Here is a 21,606-nt window from a genome sequence, read left to right as displayed (position 1 = left end):
TGTGTGTGTGTGCGCGCATATATATATATATATATATATATATATATATATATATTTCTCCGCCGAAATCACTTTTAAACCCATTTCCACCTTTTTTTCCCTTCTCTTCCTCTTACTTTTTTTTCACGTTTTTTTACGTTTTTCTCCTTTTCGCCTCTTTTCTGGGCGTATTATTCTTCTTTTTCTTCTTTTTTTTCGTCTAATGCATACCCCATCAGTGCAGCAATGCTTATTCAATACCGCCAGCAGATGGAGACACTGGGGGATAATTTTCTAAGGATTTATACTGATTTTTCCTGTCTGAATTTGTCGCACAGAAAGTTGCAGGCCAAATATGTGTGACATTTCTGCGACTTTAGCTTCTAGAGCATTTTTACAACATTATACATAGGTGCTGAATACATAAAAAGCGACTGTTCAGCGACAGACAAGTCGCATCGGCTGAAAGTAGGCCAGAATGTCAGTCCATGTTGGAGCAGGTTTAGATACAGTCTAAAGCATAGATCTCAAAGTCTGTGCACAGAATTTAGCAAGGGCCTCGCACCTTCTGATGCATCAGGTAGGTGCACAATAGCATAGCCTAACCCTCTGTACTTTGGTCTATATTGATGCGGGACATAGACAGCCAGCTGATGACCAATCCATTAGTGCAATGGATGGCTGGAAGCATTTGTCTTTGCCTTTGCAATACCACAGAAGCAATGCATGGTCAATGTACAGCAATGACACACCTGTGTGAACAGCCAGGAGACCCCCCCCCCCCATGTTATGTTACATAGTTACATAGTTAGTACGGTCGAAAAAAGACATATGTCCATCACGTTCAACCAGGGAATTAAGGGGTAGGGGTGTGGCGCGATATTGGGGAAGGGATGAGATTTTATATTTCTTCATAAGCATTAATCTTATTTTGTCAATTAGGAACATTCAGCACCCACCCGCTATCAAGGCAGCTGCCTATCATGTCATGCCCTACCTGCACAGGTGTGCTGGCTACTCAAATGATCCAATTAAGGAGGCCATTTAGTCAGCAGCAGCAGAAGTCCTGTGCCTGGACGCTCCAACAGGGGCCAGACACAAGCAGAAGCAGAAGCAGCAGAAGCAGCAGCAGCACCACCTTTTGTTTATTGGCTGCAGCAGCAGCAAGGCCCACAGGGCTGGCTAGCTGGCTAGCCAGCAAGCAGGTAGCAATGAAAGTAGGAATCTTTCTTTTTAACCCTGTAAGGGGGTGGTGCACTGTACCCGAAGATACTGCCATATCGGGTCAATGCATAGGGCGACGGAAGCAAGCTTCGAAATCGGCCCCCGTTCTCAAAAATCCATTTAATATATGGTCCCCAGATAGGGGACGTATCAGATATTAAACTGATAAGAACAGATACTACACTTGATCTTAGCCAAAAGGCCGAGAAGCGATAACCGTGAAAGGGGCGGGCCCAACAAGGTCCCCTTCATGGGCACTATCACTGCTTGCTGTCAGGGAGGCTGCCAGACAATTTTCCATGCACACTCTGGGCTGGGGGGCAGTCAACCACCAGTACACACAGCAGAACCTAAACCCATACCATTATTGCTAAGCAGCAAGACAGGGGCCCATTGCACTCCCACGGGGCCTTTTTAAATGCAATCCATAACCCGGATTTGCCAGGAACCCTTCTTACTCCTCCTACTTGCATGTGACACTGGGCTTAGGATCTGCATAGGAAACACACACACAAGCACACACCTACCTTTGTTGCCTGCAGATGCCTCCTTGGCTGTCCCCAAACGGTATCAAACCAACACCCACGGGAAGCTGTAAGCATAGAGGACATGCCTGCACCCCATTGGACTTACCTGTGTGGGTTAAATCCGGGTTATTTGACAACCTATGGCGGTGATGGTTCTGCTCAGGCAGAGCAGTGCTGATGCTCCTCATAAAGCTGTCGCTGCTGTGAAGGTTCTAGGTGACATCACAAATCCCTTTGGTTACATACACAACAAAGCTGGGTTGTTGTTGTTTACACTCTGCAAGGCCTGTGGAAGTGAGTGACATCATAGCACTGTAGTTCTGAGGGTTCAAGATGGATGCAACAATCTCCTGTTGCTTCTATGAAGGCCGTAATAGACGACATCACCAAACAGCTCCATAGTCACATACACAGCAAAGGAGAGATGTTGTTTACACCTAGTGATGTCAGTGGTATTGAGTGACATCACAGCACAGTGCTAAGGCTCCTGGGCCTGGACACAGCAGCGGCTGCAATATCTCAACGGAGAATACGTTTATATCTATGTGTGTGTGTGCGCATATATATATATATATATATATATATATATATATATATATATATTTCTCCGCCGAAATCACTTTTAAACCCATTTCCACCTTTTTTTCCCTTCTCTTCCTCTTACTTTTTTTCACGTTTTTTTACGTTTTTCTCCTTTTCGCCTCTTTTCTGGGCGTATTATTCTTCTTTTTCTTCTTTTTTTTCGTCTAATGCATACCCCATCAGTGCAGCAATGCTTATTCAATACCGCCAGCAGATGGAGACACTGGGGGATAATTTTCTAAGGATTTATACTGATTTTTCCTGTCTGAATTTGTCGCACAGAAAGTTGCAGGCCAAATATGTGTGACATTTCTGCGACATTAGCTTCTAGAGCATTTTTACAACATTATACATAGGTGCTGAATACATAAAAAGCGACTGTTCAGCGACAGACAAGTCGCATCGGCTGAAAGTAGGCCAGAATGTCAGTCCATGTTGGAGCAGGTTTAGATACAGTCTAAAGCATAGATCTCAAAGTCTGTGCACAGAATTTAGCAAGGGCCTCGCACCTTCTGATGCATCAGGTAGGTGCACAATAGCATAGCCTAACCCTCTGTACTTTGGTCTATATTGATGCGGGACATAGACAGCCAGCTGATGACCAATCCATTAGTGCAATGGATGGCTGGAAGCATTTGTCTTTGCCTTTGCAATACCACAGAAGCCAATGCATGGTCAATGTACAGCAATGACACACCTGTGTGAACAGCCAGGAGACCCCCCCCCCCCCATGTTATGTTACATAGTTACATAGTTAGTACGGTCGAAAAAAGACATATGTCCATCACGTTCAACCAGGGAATTAAGGGGTAGGGGTGTGGCGCGATATTGGGGAAGGGATGAGATTTTATATTTCTTCATAAGCATTAATCTTATTTTGTCAATTAGGAACATTCAGCACCCACCCGCTATCAAGGCAGCTGCCTATCATGTCATGCCCTACCTGCACAGGTGTGCTGGCTACTCAAATGATCCAATTAAGGAGGCCATTTAGTCAGCAGCAGCAGAAGTCCTGTGCCTGGACGCTCCAACAGGGGCCAGACACAAGCAGAAGCAGAAGCAGCAGAAGCAGCAGCAGCACCACCTTTTGTTTATTGGCTGCAGCAGCAGCAAGGCCCACAGGGCTGGCTAGCTGGCTAGCCAGCAAGCAGGTAGCAATGAAAGTAGGAATCTTTCTTTTTAACCCTGTAAGGGGGTGGTGCACTGTACCCGAAGATACTGCCATATCGGGTCAATGCATAGGGCGACGGAAGCAAGCTTCGAAATCGGCCCCCGTTCTCAAAAATCCATTTAATATATGGTCCCCAGATAGGGGACGTATCAGATATTAAACTGATAAGAACAGATACTACACTTGATCTTAGCCAAAAGGCCGAGAAGCGATAACCGTGAAAGGGGCGGGCCCAACAAGGTCCCCTTCATGGGCACTATCACTGCTTGCTGTCAGGGAGGCTGCCAGACAATTTTCCATGCACACTCTGGGCTGGGGGGCAGTCAACCACCAGTACACACAGCAGAACCTAAACCCATACCATTATTGCTAAGCAGCAAGACAGGGGCCCATTGCACTCCCACGGGGCCTTTTTAAATGCAATCCATAACCCGGATTTGCCAGGAACCCTTCTTACTCCTCCTACTTGCATGTGACACTGGGCTTAGGATCTGCATAGGAAACACACACACAAGCACACACCTACCTTTGTTGCCTGCAGATGCCTCCTTGGCTGTCCCCAAACGGTATCAAACCAACACCCACGGGAAGCTGTAAGCATAGAGGACATGCCTGCACCCCATTGGACTTACCTGTGTGGGTTAAATCCGGGTTATTTGACAACCTATGGCGGTGATGGTTCTGCTCAGGCAGAGCAGTGCTGATGCTCCTCATAAAGCTGTCGCTGCTGTGAAGGTTCTAGGTGACATCACAAATCCCTTTGGTTACATACACAACAAAGCTGGGTTGTTGTTGTTTACACTCTGCAAGGCCTGTGGAAGTGAGTGACATCATAGCACTGTAGTTCTGAGGGTTCAAGATGGATGCAACAATCTCCTGTTGCTTCTATGAAGGCCGTAATAGACGACATCACCAAACAGCTCCATAGTCACATACACAGCAAAGGAGAGATGTTGTTTACACCTAGTGATGTCAGTGGTATTGAGTGACATCACAGCACAGTGCTAAGGCTCCTGGGCCTGGACACAGCAGCGGCTGCAATATCTCAACGGAGAATACGTTTATATCTATGTGTGTGTGTGCGCATATATATATATATATATATATATATATATATATATATATATATATATATTCTCCGCCGAAATCACTTTTAAACCCATTTCCACCTTTTTTTCCCTTCTCTTCCTCTTACTTTTTTTTCACGTTTTTTTACGTTTTTCTCCTTTTCGCCTCTTTTCTGGGCGTATTATTCTTCTTTTTCTTCTTTTTTTTCGTCTAATGCATACCCCATCAGTGCAGCAATGCTTATTCAATACCGCCAGCAGATGGAGACACTGGGGGATAATTTTCTAAGGATTTATACTGATTTTTCCTGTCTGAATTTGTCGCACAGAAAGTTGCAGGCCAAATATGTGTGACATTTCTGCGACTTTAGCTTCTAGAGCATTTTTACAACATTATACATAGGTGCTGAATACATAAAAAGCGACTGTTCAGCGACAGACAAGTCGCATCGGCTGAAAGTAGGCCAGAATGTCAGTCCATGTTGGAGCAGGTTTAGATACAGTCTAAAGCATAGATCTCAAAGTCTGTGCACAGAATTTAGCAAGGGCCTCGCACCTTCTGATGCATCAGGTAGGTGCACAATAGCATAGCCTAACCCTCTGTACTTTGGTCTATATTGATGCGGGACATAGACAGCCAGCTGATGACCAATCCATTAGTGCAATGGATGGCTGGAAGCATTTGTCTTTGCCTTTGCAATACCACAGAAGCAATGCATGGTCAATGTACAGCAATGACACACCTGTGTGAACAGCCAGGAGACCCCCCCCCCCCCCATGTTATGTTACATAGTTACATAGTTAGTACGGTCGAAAAAAGACATATGTCCATCACGTTCAACCAGGGAATTAAGGGGTAGGGGTGTGGCGCGATATTGGGGAAGGGATGAGATTTTATATTTCTTCATAAGCATTAATCTTATTTTGTCAATTAGGAACATTCAGCACCCACCCGCTATCAAGGCAGCTGCCTATCATGTCATGCCCTACCTGCACAGGTGTGCTGGCTACTCAAATGATCCAATTAAGGAGGCCATTTAGTCAGCAGCAGCAGAAGTCCTGTGCCTGGACGCTCCAACAGGGGCCAGACACAAGCAGAAGCAGAAGCAGCAGAAGCAGCAGCACCACCTTTTGTTTATTGGCTGCAGCAGCAGCAAGGCCCACAGGGCTGGCTAGCTGGCTAGCCAGCAAGCAGGTAGCAATGAAAGTAGGAATCTTTCTTTTTAACCCTGTAAGGGGGTGGTGCACTGTACCCGAAGATACTGCCATATCGGGTCAATGCATAGGGCGACGGAAGCAAGCTTCGAAATCGGCCCCCGTTCTCAAAAATCCATTTAATATATGGTCCCCAGATAGGGGACGTATCAGATATTAAACTGATAAGAACAGATACTACACTTGATCTTAGCCAAAAGGCCGAGAAGCGATAACCGTGAAAGGGGCGGGCCCAACAAGGTCCCCTTCATGGGCACTATCACTGCTTGCTGTCAGGGAGGCTGCCAGACAATTTTCCATGCACACTCTGGGCTGGGGGGCAGTCAACCACCAGTACACACAGCAGAACCTAAACCCATACCATTATTGCTAAGCAGCAAGACAGGGGCCCATTGCACTCCCACGGGGCCTTTTTAAATGCAATCCATAACCCGGATTTGCCAGGAACCCTTCTTACTCCTCCTACTTGCATGTGACACTGGGCTTAGGATCTGCATAGGAAACACACACACAAGCACACACCTACCTTTGTTGCCTGCAGATGCCTCCTTGGCTGTCCCCAAACGGTATCAAACCAACACCCACGGGAAGCTGTAAGCATAGAGGACATGCCTGCACCCCATTGGACTTACCTGTGTGGGTTAAATCCGGGTTATTTGACAACCTATGGCGGTGATGGTTCTGCTCAGGCAGAGCAGTGCTGATGCTCCTCATAAAGCTGTCGCTGCTGTGAAGGTTCTAGGTGACATCACAAATCCCTTTGGTTACATACACAACAAAGCTGGGTTGTTGTTGTTTACACTCTGCAAGGCCTGTGGAAGTGAGTGACATCATAGCACTGTAGTTCTGAGGGTTCAAGATGGATGCAACAATCTCCTGTTGCTTCTATGAAGGCCGTAATAGACGACATCACCAAACAGCTCCATAGTCACATACACAGCAAAGGAGAGATGTTGTTTACACCTAGTGATGTCAGTGGTATTGAGTGACATCACAGCACAGTGCTAAGGCTCCTGGGCCTGGACACAGCAGCGGCTGCAATATCTCAACGGAGAATACGTTTATATCTATGTGTGTGTGTGCGCATATATATATATATATATATATATATATATATATATATATATATATTTATTTCTCCGCCGAAATCACTTTTAAACCCATTTCCACCTTTTTTTCCCTTCTCTTCCTCTTACTTTTTTTTCACGTTTTTTTACGTTTTTCTCCTTTTCGCCTCTTTTCTGGGCGTATTATTCTTCTTTTTCTTCTTTTTTTTCGTCTAATGCATACCCCATCAGTGCAGCAATGCTTATTCAATACCGCCAGCAGATGGAGACACTGGGGGATAATTTTCTAAGGATTTATACTGATTTTTCCTGTCTGAATTTGTCGCACAGAAAGTTGCAGGCCAAATATGTGTGACATTTCTGCGACTTTAGCTTCTAGAGCATTTTTACAACATTATACATAGGTGCTGAATACATAAAAAGCGACTGTTCAGCGACAGACAAGTCGCATCGGCTGAAAGTAGGCCAGAATGTCAGTCCATGTTGGAGCAGGTTTAGATACAGTCTAAAGCATAGATCTCAAAGTCTGTGCACAGAATTTAGCAAGGGCCTCGCACCTTCTGATGCATCAGGTAGGTGCACAATAGCATAGCCTAACCCTCTGTACTTTGGTCTATATTGATGCGGGACATAGACAGCCAGCTGATGACCAATCCATTAGTGCAATGGATGGCTGGAAGCATTTGTCTTTGCCTTTGCAATACCACAGAAGCAATGCATGGTCAATGTACAGCAATGACACACCTGTGTGAACAGCCAGGAGACCCCCCCCCCCCCATGTTATGTTACATAGTTACATAGTTAGTACGGTCGAAAAAAGACATATGTCCATCACGTTCAACCAGGGAATTAAGGGGTAGGGGTGTGGCGCGATATTGGGGAAGGGATGAGATTTTATATTTCTTCATAAGCATTAATCTTATTTTGTCAATTAGGAACATTCAGCACCCACCCGCTATCAAGGCAGCTGCCTATCATGTCATGCCCTACCTGCACAGGTGTGCTGGCTACTCAAATGATCCAATTAAGGAGGCCATTTAGTCAGCAGCAGCAGAAGTCCTGTGCCTGGACGCTCCAACAGGGGCCAGACACAAGCAGAAGCAGAAGCAGCAGAAGCAGCAGCAGCACCACCTTTTGTTTATTGGCTGCAGCAGCAGCAAGGCCCACAGGGCTGGCTAGCTGGCTAGCCAGCAAGCAGGTAGCAATGAAAGTAGGAATCTTTCTTTTTAACCCTGTAAGGGGGTGGTGCACTGTACCCGAAGATACTGCCATATCGGGTCAATGCATAGGGCGACGGAAGCAAGCTTCGAAATCGGCCCCCGTTCTCAAAAATCCATTTAATATATGGTCCCCAGATAGGGGACGTATCAGATATTAAACTGATAAGAACAGATACTACACTTGATCTTAGCCAAAAGGCCGAGAAGCGATAACCGTGAAAGGGGCGGGCCCAACAAGGTCCCCTTCATGGGCACTATCACTGCTTGCTGTCAGGGAGGCTGCCAGACAATTTTCCATGCACACTCTGGGCTGGGGGGCAGTCAACCACCAGTACACACAGCAGAACCTAAACCCATACCATTATTGCTAAGCAGCAAGACAGGGGCCCATTGCACTCCCACGGGGCCTTTTTAAATGCAATCCATAACCCGGATTTGCCAGGAACCCTTCTTACTCCTCCTACTTGCATGTGACACTGGGCTTAGGATCTGCATAGGAAACACACACACAAGCACACACCTACCTTTGTTGCCTGCAGATGCCTCCTTGGCTGTCCCCAAACGGTATCAAACCAACACCCACGGGAAGCTGTAAGCATAGAGGACATGCCTGCACCCCATTGGACTTACCTGTGTGGGTTAAATCCGGGTTATTTGACAACCTATGGCGGTGATGGTTCTGCTCAGGCAGAGCAGTGCTGATGCTCCTCATAAAGCTGTCGCTGCTGTGAAGGTTCTAGGTGACATCACAAATCCCTTTGGTTACATACACAACAAAGCTGGGTTGTTGTTGTTTACACTCTGCAAGGCCTGTGGAAGTGAGTGACATCATAGCACTGTAGTTCTGAGGGTTCAAGATGGATGCAACAATCTCCTGTTGCTTCTATGAAGGCCGTAATAGACGACATCACCAAACAGCTCCATAGTCACATACACAGCAAAGGAGAGATGTTGTTTACACCTAGTGATGTCAGTGGTATTGAGTGACATCACAGCACAGTGCTAAGGCTCCTGGGCCTGGACACAGCAGCGGCTGCAATATCTCATCGGAGAATACGTTTATATCTATGTGTGTGTGTGCGCATATATATATATATATATATATATATATATATATATATATATATTTCTCCGCCGAAATCACTTTTAAACCCATTTCCACCTTTTTTTCCCTTCTCTTCCTCTTACTTTTTTTTCACGTTTTTTTACGTTTTTCTCCTTTTCGCCTCTTTTCTGGGCGTATTATTCTTCTTTTTCTTCTTTTTTTTCGTCTAATGCATACCCCATCAGTGCAGCAATGCTTATTCAATACCGCCAGCAGATGGAGACACTGGGGGATAATTTTCTAAGGATTTATACTGATTTTTCCTGTCTGAATTTGTCGCACAGAAAGTTGCAGGCCAAATATGTGTGACATTTCTGCGACTTTAGCTTCTAGAGCATTTTTACAACATTATACATAGGTGCTGAATACATAAAAAGCGACTGTTCAGCGACAGACAAGTCGCATCGGCTGAAAGTAGGCCAGAATGTCAGTCCATGTTGGAGCAGGTTTAGATACAGTCTAAAGCATAGATCTCAAAGTCTGTGCACAGAATTTAGCAAGGGCCTCGCACCTTCTGATGCATCAGGTAGGTGCACAATAGCATAGCCTAACCCTCTGTACTTTGGTCTATATTGATGCGGGACATAGACAGCCAGCTGATGACCAATCCATTAGTGCAATGGATGGCTGGAAGCATTTGTCTTTGCCTTTGCAATACCACAGAAGCAATGCATGGTCAATGTACAGCAATGACACACCTGTGTGAACAGCCAGGAGACCCCCCCCCCCCCCATGTTATGTTACATAGTTACATAGTTAGTACGGTCGAAAAAAGACATATGTCCATCACGTTCAACCAGGGAATTAAGGGGTAGGGGTGTGGCGCGATATTGGGGAAGGGATGAGATTTTATATTTCTTCATAAGCATTAATCTTATTTTGTCAATTAGGAACATTCAGCACCCACCCGCTATCAAGGCAGCTGCCTATCATGTCATGCCCTACCTGCACAGGTGTGCTGGCTACTCAAATGATCCAATTAAGGAGGCCATTTAGTCAGCAGCAGCAGAAGTCCTGTGCCTGGACGCTCCAACAGGGGCCAGACACAAGCAGAAGCAGAAGCAGCAGAAGCAGCAGCAGCACCACCTTTTGTTTATTGGCTGCAGCAGCAGCAAGGCCCACAGGGCTGGCTAGCTGGCTAGCCAGCAAGCAGGTAGCAATGAAAGTAGGAATCTTTCTTTTTAACCCTGTAAGGGGGTGGTGCACTGTACCCGAAGATACTGCCATATCGGGTCAATGCATAGGGCGACGGAAGCAAGCTTCGAAATCGGCCCCCGTTCTCAAAAATCCATTTAATATATGGTCCCCAGATAGGGGACGTATCAGATATTAAACTGATAAGAACAGATACTACACTTGATCTTAGCCAAAAGGCCGAGAAGCGATAACCGTGAAAGGGGCGGGCCCAACAAGGTCCCCTTCATGGGCACTATCACTGCTTGCTGTCAGGGAGGCTGCCAGACAATTTTCCATGCACACTCTGGGCTGGGGGGCAGTCAACCACCAGTACACACAGCAGAACCTAAACCCATACCATTATTGCTAAGCAGCAAGACAGGGGCCCATTGCACTCCCACGGGGCCTTTTTAAATGCAATCCATAACCCGGATTTGCCAGGAACCCTTCTTACTCCTCCTACTTGCATGTGACACTGGGCTTAGGATCTGCATAGGAAACACACACACAAGCACACACCTACCTTTGTTGCCTGCAGATGCCTCCTTGGCTGTCCCCAAACGGTATCAAACCAACACCCACGGGAAGCTGTAAGCATAGAGGACATGCCTGCACCCCATTGGACTTACCTGTGTGGGTTAAATCCGGGTTATTTGACAACCTATGGCGGTGATGGTTCTGCTCAGGCAGAGCAGTGCTGATGCTCCTCATAAAGCTGTCGCTGCTGTGAAGGTTCTAGGTGACATCACAAATCCCTTTGGTTACATACACAACAAAGCTGGGTTGTTGTTGTTTACACTCTGCAAGGCCTGTGGAAGTGAGTGACATCATAGCACTGTAGTTCTGAGGGTTCAAGATGGATGCAACAATCTCCTGTTGCTTCTATGAAGGCCGTAATAGACGACATCACCAAACAGCTCCATAGTCACATACACAGCAAAGGAGAGATGTTGTTTACACCTAGTGATGTCAGTGGTATTGAGTGACATCACAGCACAGTGCTAAGGCTCCTGGGCCTGGACACAGCAGCGGCTGCAATATCTCAACAGAGAATACGTTTATATCTATGTGTGTGTGTGCGCATATATATATATATATATATATATATATATATATATATATATATTTCTCCGCCGAAATCACTTTTAAACCCATTTCCACCTTTTTTTCCCTTCTCTTCCTCTTACTTTTTTTTCACGTTTTTTTACGTTTTTCTCCTTTTCGCCTCTTTTCTGGGCGTATTATTCTTCTTTTTCTTCTTTTTTTTCGTCTAATGCATACCCCATCAGTGCAGCAATGCTTATTCAATACCGCCAGCAGATGGAGACACTGGGGGATAATTTTCTAAGGATTTATACTGATTTTTCCTGTCTGAATTTGTCGCACAGAAAGTTGCAGGCCAAATATGTGTGACATTTCTGCGACTTTAGCTTCTAGAGCATTTTTACAACATTATACATAGGTGCTGAATACATAAAAAGCGACTGTTCAGCGACAGACAAGTCGCATCGGCTGAAAGTAGGCCAGAATGTCAGTCCATGTTGGAGCAGGTTTAGATACAGTCTAAAGCATAGATCTCAAAGTCTGTGCACAGAATTTAGCAAGGGCCTCGCACCTTCTGATGCATCAGGTAGGTGCACAATAGCATAGCCTAACCCTCTGTACTTTGGTCTATATTGATGCGGGACATAGACAGCCAGCTGATGACCAATCCATTAGTGCAATGGATGGCTGGAAGCATTTGTCTTTGCCTTTGCAATACCACAGAAGCAATGCATGGTCAATGTACAGCAATGACACACCTGTGTGAACAGCCAGGAGACCCCCCCCCCCCCCCATGTTATGTTACATAGTTACATAGTTAGTACGGTCGAAAAAAGACATATGTCCATCACGTTCAACCAGGGAATTAAGGGGTAGGGGTGTGGCGCGATATTGGGGAAGGGATGAGATTTTATATTTCTTCATAAGCATTAATCTTATTTTGTCAATTAGGAACATTCAGCACCCACCCGCTATCAAGGCAGCTGCCTATCATGTCATGCCCTACCTGCACAGGTGTGCTGGCTACTCAAATGATCCAATTAAGGAGGCCATTTAGTCAGCAGCAGCAGAAGTCCTGTGCCTGGACGCTCCAACAGGGGCCAGACACAAGCAGAAGCAGAAGCAGCAGAAGCAGCAGCAGCACCACCTTTTGTTTATTGGCTGCAGCAGCAGCAAGGCCCACAGGGCTGGCTAGCTGGCTAGCCAGCAAGCAGGTAGCAATGAAAGTAGGAATCTTTCTTTTTAACCCTGTAAGGGGGTGGTGCACTGTACCCGAAGATACTGCCATATCGGGTCAATGCATAGGGCGACGGAAGCAAGCTTCGAAATCGGCCCCCGTTCTCAAAAATCCATTTAATATATGGTCCCCAGATAGGGGACGTATCAGATATTAAACTGATAAGAACAGATACTACACTTGATCTTAGCCAAAAGGCCGAGAAGCGATAACCGTGAAAGGGGCGGGCCCAACAAGGTCCCCTTCATGGGCACTATCACTGCTTGCTGTCAGGGAGGCTGCCAGACAATTTTCCATGCACACTCTGGGCTGGGGGGCAGTCAACCACCAGTACACACAGCAGAACCTAAACCCATACCATTATTGCTAAGCAGCAAGACAGGGGCCCATTGCACTCCCACGGGGCCTTTTTAAATGCAATCCATAACCCGGATTTGCCAGGAACCCTTCTTACTCCTCCTACTTGCATGTGACACTGGGCTTAGGATCTGCATAGGAAACACACACACAAGCACACACCTACCTTTGTTGCCTGCAGATGCCTCCTTGGCTGTCCCCAAACGGTATCAAACCAACACCCACGGGAAGCTGTAAGCATAGAGGACATGCCTGCACCCCATTGGACTTACCTGTGTGGGTTAAATCCGGGTTATTTGACAACCTATGGCGGTGATGGTTCTGCTCAGGCAGAGCAGTGCTGATGCTCCTCATAAAGCTGTCGCTGCTGTGAAGGTTCTAGGTGACATCACAAATCCCTTTGGTTACATACACAACAAAGCTGGGTTGTTGTTGTTTACACTCTGCAAGGCCTGTGGAAGTGAGTGACATCATAGCACTGTAGTTCTGAGGGTTCAAGATGGATGCAACAATCTCCTGTTGCTTCTATGAAGGCCGTAATAGACGACATCACCAAACAGCTCCATAGTCACATACACAGCAAAGGAGAGATGTTGTTTACACCTAGTGATGTCAGTGGTATTGAGTGACATCACAGCACAGTGCTAAGGCTCCTGGGCCTGGACACAGCAGCGGCTGCAATATCTCAACGGAGAATACGTTTATATCTATGTGTGTGTGTGCGCATATATATATATATATATATATATATATATATATATATATATATATTTCTCCGCCGAAATCACTTTTAAACCCATTTCCACCTTTTTTTCCCTTCTCTTCCTCTTACTTTTTTTTCACGTTTTTTTACGTTTTTCTCCTTTTCGCCTCTTTTCTGGGCGTATTATTCTTCTTTTTCTTCTTTTTTTTCGTCTAATGCATACCCCATCAGTGCAGCAATGCTTATTCAATACCGCCAGCAGATGGAGACACTGGGGGATAATTTTCTAAGGATTTATACTGATTTTTCCTGTCTGAATTTGTCGCACAGAAAGTTGCAGGCCAAATATGTGTGACATTTCTGCGACTTTAGCTTCTAGAGCATTTTTACAACATTATACATAGGTGCTGAATACATAAAAAGCGACTGTTCAGCGACAGACAAGTCGCATCGGCTGAAAGTAGGCCAGAATGTCAGTCCATGTTGGAGCAGGTTTAGATACAGTCTAAAGCATAGATCTCAAAGTCTGTGCACAGAATTTAGCAAGGGCCTCGCACCTTCTGATGCATCAGGTAGGTGCACAATAGCATAGCCTAACCCTCTGTACTTTGGTCTATATTGATGCGGGACATAGACAGCCAGCTGATGACCAATCCATTAGTGCAATGGATGGCTGGAAGCATTTGTCTTTGCCTTTGCAATACCACAGAAGCAATGCATGGTCAATGTACAGCAATGACACACCTGTGTGAACAGCCAGGAGACCCCCCCCCCCCCCATGTTATGTTACATAGTTACATAGTTAGTACGGTCGAAAAAAGACATATGTCCATCACGTTCAACCAGGGAATTAAGGGGTAGGGGTGTGGCGCGATATTGGGGAAGGGATGAGATTTTATATTTCTTCATAAGCATTAATCTTATTTTGTCAATTAGGAACATTCAGCACCCACCCGCTATCAAGGCAGCTGCCTATCATGTCATGCCCTACCTGCACAGGTGTGCTGGCTACTCAAATGATCCAATTAAGGAGGCCATTTAGTCAGCAGCAGCAGAAGTCCTGTGCCTGGACGCTCCAACAGGGGCCAGACACAAGCAGAAGCAGAAGCAGCAGAAGCAGCAGCAGCACCACCTTTTGTTTATTGGCTGCAGCAGCAGCAAGGCCCACAGGGCTGGCTAGCTGGCTAGCCAGCAAGCAGGTAGCAATGAAAGTAGGAATCTTTCTTTTTAACCCTGTAAGGGGGTGGTGCACTGTACCCGAAGATACTGCCATATCGGGTCAATGCATAGGGCGACGGAAGCAAGCTTCGAAATCGGCCCCCGTTCTCAAAAATCCATTTAATATATGGTCCCCAGATAGGGGACGTATCAGATATTAAACTGATAAGAACAGATACTACACTTGATCTTAGCCAAAAGGCCGAGAAGCGATAACCGTGAAAGGGGCGGGCCCAACAAGGTCCCCTTCATGGGCACTATCACTGCTTGCTGTCAGGGAGGCTGCCAGACAATTTTCCATGCACACTCTGGGCTGGGGGGCAGTCAACCACCAGTACACACAGCAGAACCTAAACCCATACCATTATTGCTAAGCAGCAAGACAGGGGCCCATTGCACTCCCACGGGGCCTTTTTAAATGCAATCCATAACCCGGATTTGCCAGGAACCCTTCTTACTCCTCCTACTTGCATGTGACACTGGGCTTAGGATCTGCATAGGAAACACACACACAAGCACACACCTACCTTTGTTGCCTGCAGATGCCTCCTTGGCTGTCCCCAAACGGTATCAAACCAACACCCACGGGAAGCTGTAAGCATAGAGGACATGCCTGCACCCCATTGGACTTACCTGTGTGGGTTAAATCCGGGTTATTTGACAACCTATGGCGGTGATGGTTCTGCTCAGGCAGAGCAGTGCTGATGCTCCTCATAAAGCTGTCGCTGCTGTGAAGGTTCTAGGTGACATCACAAATCCCTTTGGTTACATACACAACAAAGCTGGGTTGTTGTTGTTTACACTCTGCAAGGCCTGTGGAAGTGAGTGACATCATAGCACTGTAGTTCTGAGGGTTCAAGATGGATGCAACAATCTCCTGTTGCTTCTATGAAGGCCGTAATAGACGACATCACCAAACAGCTCCATAGTCACATACACAGCAAAGGAGAGATGTTGTTTACACCTAGTGATGTCAGTGGTATTGAGTGACATCACAGCACAGTGCTAAGGCTCCTGGGCCTGGACACAGCAGCGGCTGCAATATCTCAACGGAGAATACGTTTATATCTATGTGTGTGTGTGCGCATATATATATATATATATATATATATATATATATATATATATATATTTCTCCGCCGAAATCACTTTTAAACCCATTTCCACCTTTTTTTCCCTTCTCTTCCTCTTACTTTTTTTTCACGTTTTTTTACGTTTTTCTCCTTTTCGCCTCTTTTCTGGGCGTATTATTCTTCTTTTTCTTCTTTTTTTTCGTCTAATGCATACCCCATCAGTGCAGCAATGCTTATTCAATACCGCCAGCAGATGGAGACACTGGGGGATAATTTTCTAAGGATTTATACTGATTTTTCCTGTCTGAATTTGTCGCACAGAAAGTTGCAGGCCAAATATGTGTGACATTTCTGCGACTTTAGCTTCTAGAGCATTTTTACAACATTATACATAGGTGCTGAATACATAAAAAGCGACTGTTCAGCGACAGACAAGTCGCATCGGCTGAAAGTAGGCCAGAATGTCAGTCCATGTTGGAGCAGGTTTAGATACAGTCTAAAGCATAGATCTCAAAGTCTGTGCACAGAATTTAGCAAGGGCCTCGCACCTTCTGATGCATCAGGTAGGTGCACAATAGCATAGCCTAACCCTCTGTACTTTGGTCTATATTGATGCGGGACATAGACAGCCAGCTGATGACCAATCCATTAGTGCAATGGATGGCTGGAAGCATTTGTCTTTGCCTTTGCAATACCACAGAAGCAATGCATGGTCAATGTACAGCAATGACACACCTGTGTGAACAGCCAGGAGACCCCCCCCCCCCCCCAGTTATGTTACATAGTTACATAGTTAGTACGGTCGAAAAAAGACATATGTCCATCACGTTCAACCAGGGAATTAAGGGGTAGGGGTGTGGCGCGATATTGGGGAAGGGATGAGATTTTATATTTCTTCATAAGCATTAATCTTATTTTGTCAATTAGGAACATTCAGCACCCACCCGCTATCAAGGCAGCTGCCTATCATGTCATGCCCTACCTGCACAGGTGTGCTGGCTACTCAAATGATCCAATTAAGGAGGCCATTTAGTCAGCAGCAGCAGAAGTCCTGTGCCTGGACGCTCCAACAGGGGCCAGACACAAGCAGAAGCAGAAGCAGCAGAAGCAGCAGCAGCACCACCTTTTGTTTATTGGCTGCAGCAGCAGCAAGGCCCACAGGGCTGGCTAGCTGGCTAGCCAGCAAGCAGGTAGCAATGAAAGTAGGAATCTTTCTTTTTAACCCTGTAAGGGGGTGGTGCACTGTACCCGAAGATACTGCCATATCGGGTCAATGCATAGGGCGACGGAAGCAAGCTTCGAAATCGGCCCCCGTTCTCAAAAATCCATTTAATATATGGTCCCCAGATAGGGGACGTATCAGATATTAAACTGATAAGAACAGATACTACACTTGATCTTAGCCAAAAGGCCGAGAAGCGATAACCGTGAAAGGGGCGGGCCCAACAAGGTCCCCTTCATGGGCACTATCACTGCTTGCTGTCAGGGAGGCTGCCAGACAATTTTCCATGCACACTCTGGGCTGGGGGGCAGTCAACCACCAGTACACACAGCAGAACCTAAACCCATACCATTATTGCTAAGCAGCAAGACAGGGGCCCATTGCACTCCCACGGGGCCTTTTTAAATGCAATCCATAACCCGGATTTGCCAGGAACCCTTCTTACTCCTCCTACTTGCATGTGACACTGGGCTTAGGATCTGCATAGGAAACACACACACAAGCACACACCTACCTTTGTTGCCTGCAGATGCCTCCTTGGCTGTCCCCAAACGGTATCAAACCAACACCCACGGGAAGCTGTAAGCATAGAGGACATGCCTGCACCCCATTGGACTTACCTGTGTGGGTTAAATCCGGGTTATTTGACAACCTATGGCGGTGATGGTTCTGCTCAGGCAGAGCAGTGCTGATGCTCCTCATAAAGCTGTCGCTGCTGTGAAGGTTCTAGGTGACATCACAAATCCCTTTGGTTACATACACAACAAAGCTGGGTTGTTGTTGTTTACACTCTGCAAGGCCTGTGGAAGTGAGTGACATCATAGCACTGTAGTTCTGAGGGTTCAAGATGGATGCAACAATCTCCTGTTGCTTCTATGAAGGCCGTAATAGACGACATCACCAAACAGCTCCATAGTCACATACACAGCAAAGGAGAGATGTTGTTTACACCTAGTGATGTCAGTGGTATTGAGTGACATCACAGCACAGTGCTAAGGCTCCTGGGCCTGGACACAGCAGCGGCTGCAATATCTCAACGGAGAATACGTTTATATCTATGTGTGTGTGTGCGCATATATATATATATATATATATATATATATATATATATTTCTCCGCCGAAATCACTTTTAAACCCATTTCCACCTTTTTTTCCCTTCTCTTCCTCTTACTTTTTTTTCACGTTTTTTTACGTTTTTCTCCTTTTCGCCTCTTTTCTGGGCGTATTATTCTTCTTTTTCTTCTTTTTTTTCGTCTAATGCATACCCCATCAGTGCAGCAATGCTTATTCAATACCGCCAGCAGATGGAGACACTGGGGGATAATTTTCTAAGGATTTATACTGATTTTTCCTGTCTGAATTTGTCGCACAGAAAGTTGCAGGCCAAATATGTGTGACATTTCTGCGACTTTAGCTTCTAGAGCATTTTTACAACATTATACATAGGTGCTGAATACATAAAAAGCGACTGTTCAGCGACAGACAAGTCGCATCGGCTGAAAGTAGGCCAGAATGTCAGTCCATGTTGGAGCAGGTTTAGATACAGTCTAAAGCATAGATCTCAAAGTCTGTGCACAGAATTTAGCAAGGGCCTCGCACCTTCTGATGCATCAGGTAGGTGCACAATAGCATAGCCTAACCCTCTGTACTTTGGTCTATATTGATGCGGGACATAGACAGCCAGCTGATGACCAATCCATTAGTGCAATGGATGGCTGGAAGCATTTGTCTTTGCCTTTGCAATACCACAGAAGCAATGCATGGTCAATGTACAGCAATGACACACCTGTGTGAACAGCCAGGAGACCCCCCCCCCCCCCATGTTATGTTACATAGTTACATAGTTAGTACGGTCGAAAAAAGACATATGTCCATCACGTTCAACCAGGGAATTAAGGGGTAGGGGTGTGGCGCGATATTGGGGAAGGGATGAGATTTTATATTTCTTCATAAGCATTAATCTTATTTTGTCAATTAGGAACATTCAGCACCCACCCGCTATCAAGGCAGCTGCCTATCATGTCATGCCCTACCTGCACAGGTGTGCTGGCTACTCAAATGATCCAATTAAGGAGGCCATTTAGTCAGCAGCAGCAGAAGTCCTGTGCCTGGACGCTCCAACAGGGGCCAGACACAAGCAGAAGCAGAAGCAGCAGAAGCAGCAGCAGCACCACCTTTTGTTTATTGGCTGCAGCAGCAGCAAGGCCCACAGGGCTGGCTAGCTGGCTAGCCAGCAAGCAGGTAGCAATGAAAGTAGGAATCTTTCTTTTTAACCCTGTAAGGGGGTGGTGCACTGTACCCGAAGATACTGCCATATCGGGTCAATGCATAGGGCGACGGAAGCAAGCTTCGAAATCGGCCCCCGTTCTCAAAAATCCATTTAATATATGGTCCCCAGATAGGGGACGTATCAGATATTAAACTGATAAGAACAGATACTACACTTGATCTTAGCCAAAAGGCCGAGAAGCGATAACCGTGAAAGGGGCGGGCCCAACAAGGTCCCCTTCATGGGCACTATCACTGCTTGCTGTCAGGGAGGCTGCCAGACAATTTTCCATGCACACTCTGGGCTGGGGGGCAGTCAACCACCAGTACACACAGCAGAACCTAAACCCATACCATTATTGCTAAGCAGCAAGACAGGGGCCCATTGCACTCCCACGGGGCCTTTTTAAATGCAATCCATAACCCGGATTTGCCAGGAACCCTTCTTACTCCTCCTACTTGCATGTGACACTGGGCTTAGGATCTGCATAGGAAACACACACACAAGCACACACCTACCTTTGTTGCCTGCAGATGCCTCCTTGGCTGTCCCCAAACGGTATCAAACCAACACCCACGGGAAGCTGTAAGCATAGAGGACATGCCTGCACCCCATTGGACTTACCTGTGTGGGTTAAATCCGGGTTATTTGACAACCTATGGCGGTGATGGTTCTGCTCAGGCAGAGCAGTGCTGATGCTCCTCATAAAGCTGTCGCTGCTGTGAAGGTTCTAGGTGACATCACAAATCCCTTTGGTTACATACACAACAAAGCTGGGTTGTTGTTGTTTACACTCTGCAAGGCCTGTGGAAGTGAGTGACATCATAGCACTGTAGTTCTGAGGGTTCAAGATGGATGCAACAATCTCCTGTTGCTTCTATGAAGGCCGTAATAGACGACATCACCAAACAGCTCCATAGTCACATACACAGCAAAGGAGAGATGTTGTTTACACCTAGTGATGTCAGTGGTATTGAGTGACATCACAGCACAGTGCTAAGGCTCCTGGGCCTGGACACAGCAGCGGCTGCAATATCTCAACGGAGAATACGTTTATATCTATGTGTGTGTGTGCGCATATATATATATATATATATATATATATATATATATATATATATATTTCTCCGCCGAAATCACTTTTAAACCCATTTCCACCTTTTTTTCCCTTCTCTTCCTCTTACTTTTTTTTCACGTTTTTTTACGTTTTTCTCCTTTTCGCCTCTTTTCTGGGCGTATTATTCTTCTTTTTCTTCTTTTTTTTCGTCTAATGCATACCCCATCAGTGCAGCAATGCTTATTCAATACCGCCAGCAGATGGAGACACTGGGGGATAATTTTCTAAGGATTTATACTGATTTTTCCTGTCTGAATTTGTCGCACAGAAAGTTGCAGGCCAAATATGTGTGACATTTCTGCGACTTTAGCTTCTAGAGCATTTTTACAACATTATACATAGGTGCTGAATACATAAAAAGCGACTGTTCAGCGACAGACAAGTCGCATCGGCTGAAAGTAGGCCAGAATGTCAGTCCATGTTGGAGCAGGTTTAGATACAGTCTAAAGCATAGATCTCAAAGTCTGTGCACAGAATTTAGCAAGGGCCTCGCACCTTCTGATGCATCAGGTAGGTGCACAATAGCATAGCCTAACCCTCTGTACTTTGGTCTATATTGATGCGGGACATAGACAGCCAGCTGATGACCAATCCATTAGTGCAATGGATGGCTGGAAGCATTTGTCTTTGCCTTTGCAATACCACAGAAGCAATGCATGGTCAATGTACAGCAATGACACACCTGTGTGAACAGCCAGGAGACCCCCCCCCCCCCCCATGTTATGTTACATAGTTACATAGTTAGTACGGTCGAAAAAAGACATATGTCCATCACGTTCAACCAGGGAATTAAGGGGTAGGGGTGTGGCGCGATATTGGGGAAGGGATGAGATTTTATATTTCTTCATAAGCATTAATCTTATTTTGTCAATTAGGAACATTCAGCACCCACCCGCTATCAAGGCAGCTGCCTATCATGTCATGCCCTACCTGCACAGGTGTGCTGGCTACTCAAATGATCCAATTAAGGAGGCCATTTAGTCAGCAGCAGCAGAAGTCCTGTGCCTGGACGCTCCAACAGGGGCCAGACAC

At 46.0% G+C, this 21,606-nt stretch overlaps 9 non-coding genes across 9 annotated transcripts; all 9 read right to left on the bottom strand.

The window, feature by feature from the left end:
- Positions 1-1,226: 1,226 nt before the first annotated feature.
- LOC130338336 (U2 spliceosomal RNA) lies at positions 1,227-1,417 on the bottom strand. Its single transcript, XR_008879053.1, has one exon. It is a non-coding gene; the product is annotated as a U2 spliceosomal RNA (small nuclear RNA).
- A 2,088-nt stretch (positions 1,418-3,505) lies between these two features.
- On the bottom strand, positions 3,506-3,696 carry LOC130338335 (U2 spliceosomal RNA). The gene has a single exon (XR_008879052.1). It is a non-coding gene; the product is annotated as a U2 spliceosomal RNA (small nuclear RNA).
- Positions 3,697-5,787: 2,091 nt separating this feature from the next.
- On the bottom strand, positions 5,788-5,978 carry LOC130338334 (U2 spliceosomal RNA). Its single transcript, XR_008879051.1, has one exon. It is a non-coding gene; the product is annotated as a U2 spliceosomal RNA (small nuclear RNA).
- A 2,094-nt stretch (positions 5,979-8,072) lies between these two features.
- On the bottom strand, positions 8,073-8,263 carry LOC130338333 (U2 spliceosomal RNA). Its single transcript, XR_008879050.1, has one exon. It is a non-coding gene; the product is annotated as a U2 spliceosomal RNA (small nuclear RNA).
- A 2,089-nt stretch (positions 8,264-10,352) lies between these two features.
- Positions 10,353-10,543, bottom strand: LOC130338331 (U2 spliceosomal RNA). The gene has a single exon (XR_008879048.1). It is a non-coding gene; the product is annotated as a U2 spliceosomal RNA (small nuclear RNA).
- Positions 10,544-12,633: 2,090 nt separating this feature from the next.
- LOC130338330 (U2 spliceosomal RNA) lies at positions 12,634-12,824 on the bottom strand. Its single transcript, XR_008879047.1, has one exon. It is a non-coding gene; the product is annotated as a U2 spliceosomal RNA (small nuclear RNA).
- A 2,091-nt stretch (positions 12,825-14,915) lies between these two features.
- On the bottom strand, positions 14,916-15,106 carry LOC130338329 (U2 spliceosomal RNA). Its single transcript, XR_008879046.1, has one exon. It is a non-coding gene; the product is annotated as a U2 spliceosomal RNA (small nuclear RNA).
- Positions 15,107-17,197: 2,091 nt separating this feature from the next.
- LOC130338328 (U2 spliceosomal RNA) lies at positions 17,198-17,388 on the bottom strand. The gene has a single exon (XR_008879045.1). It is a non-coding gene; the product is annotated as a U2 spliceosomal RNA (small nuclear RNA).
- Positions 17,389-19,471: 2,083 nt separating this feature from the next.
- On the bottom strand, positions 19,472-19,662 carry LOC130338326 (U2 spliceosomal RNA). Its single transcript, XR_008879044.1, has one exon. It is a non-coding gene; the product is annotated as a U2 spliceosomal RNA (small nuclear RNA).
- Between the last annotated feature and the right edge of the window lie 1,944 nt (positions 19,663-21,606).

This window comes from Hyla sarda, unplaced genomic scaffold, assembly GCF_029499605.1.
Source record: "Hyla sarda isolate aHylSar1 unplaced genomic scaffold, aHylSar1.hap1 scaffold_517, whole genome shotgun sequence".
Lineage (NCBI taxonomy): Eukaryota > Metazoa > Chordata > Amphibia > Anura > Hylidae > Hyla > Hyla sarda.
This window is presented reverse-complemented; position numbering and strand designations above follow the sequence as displayed.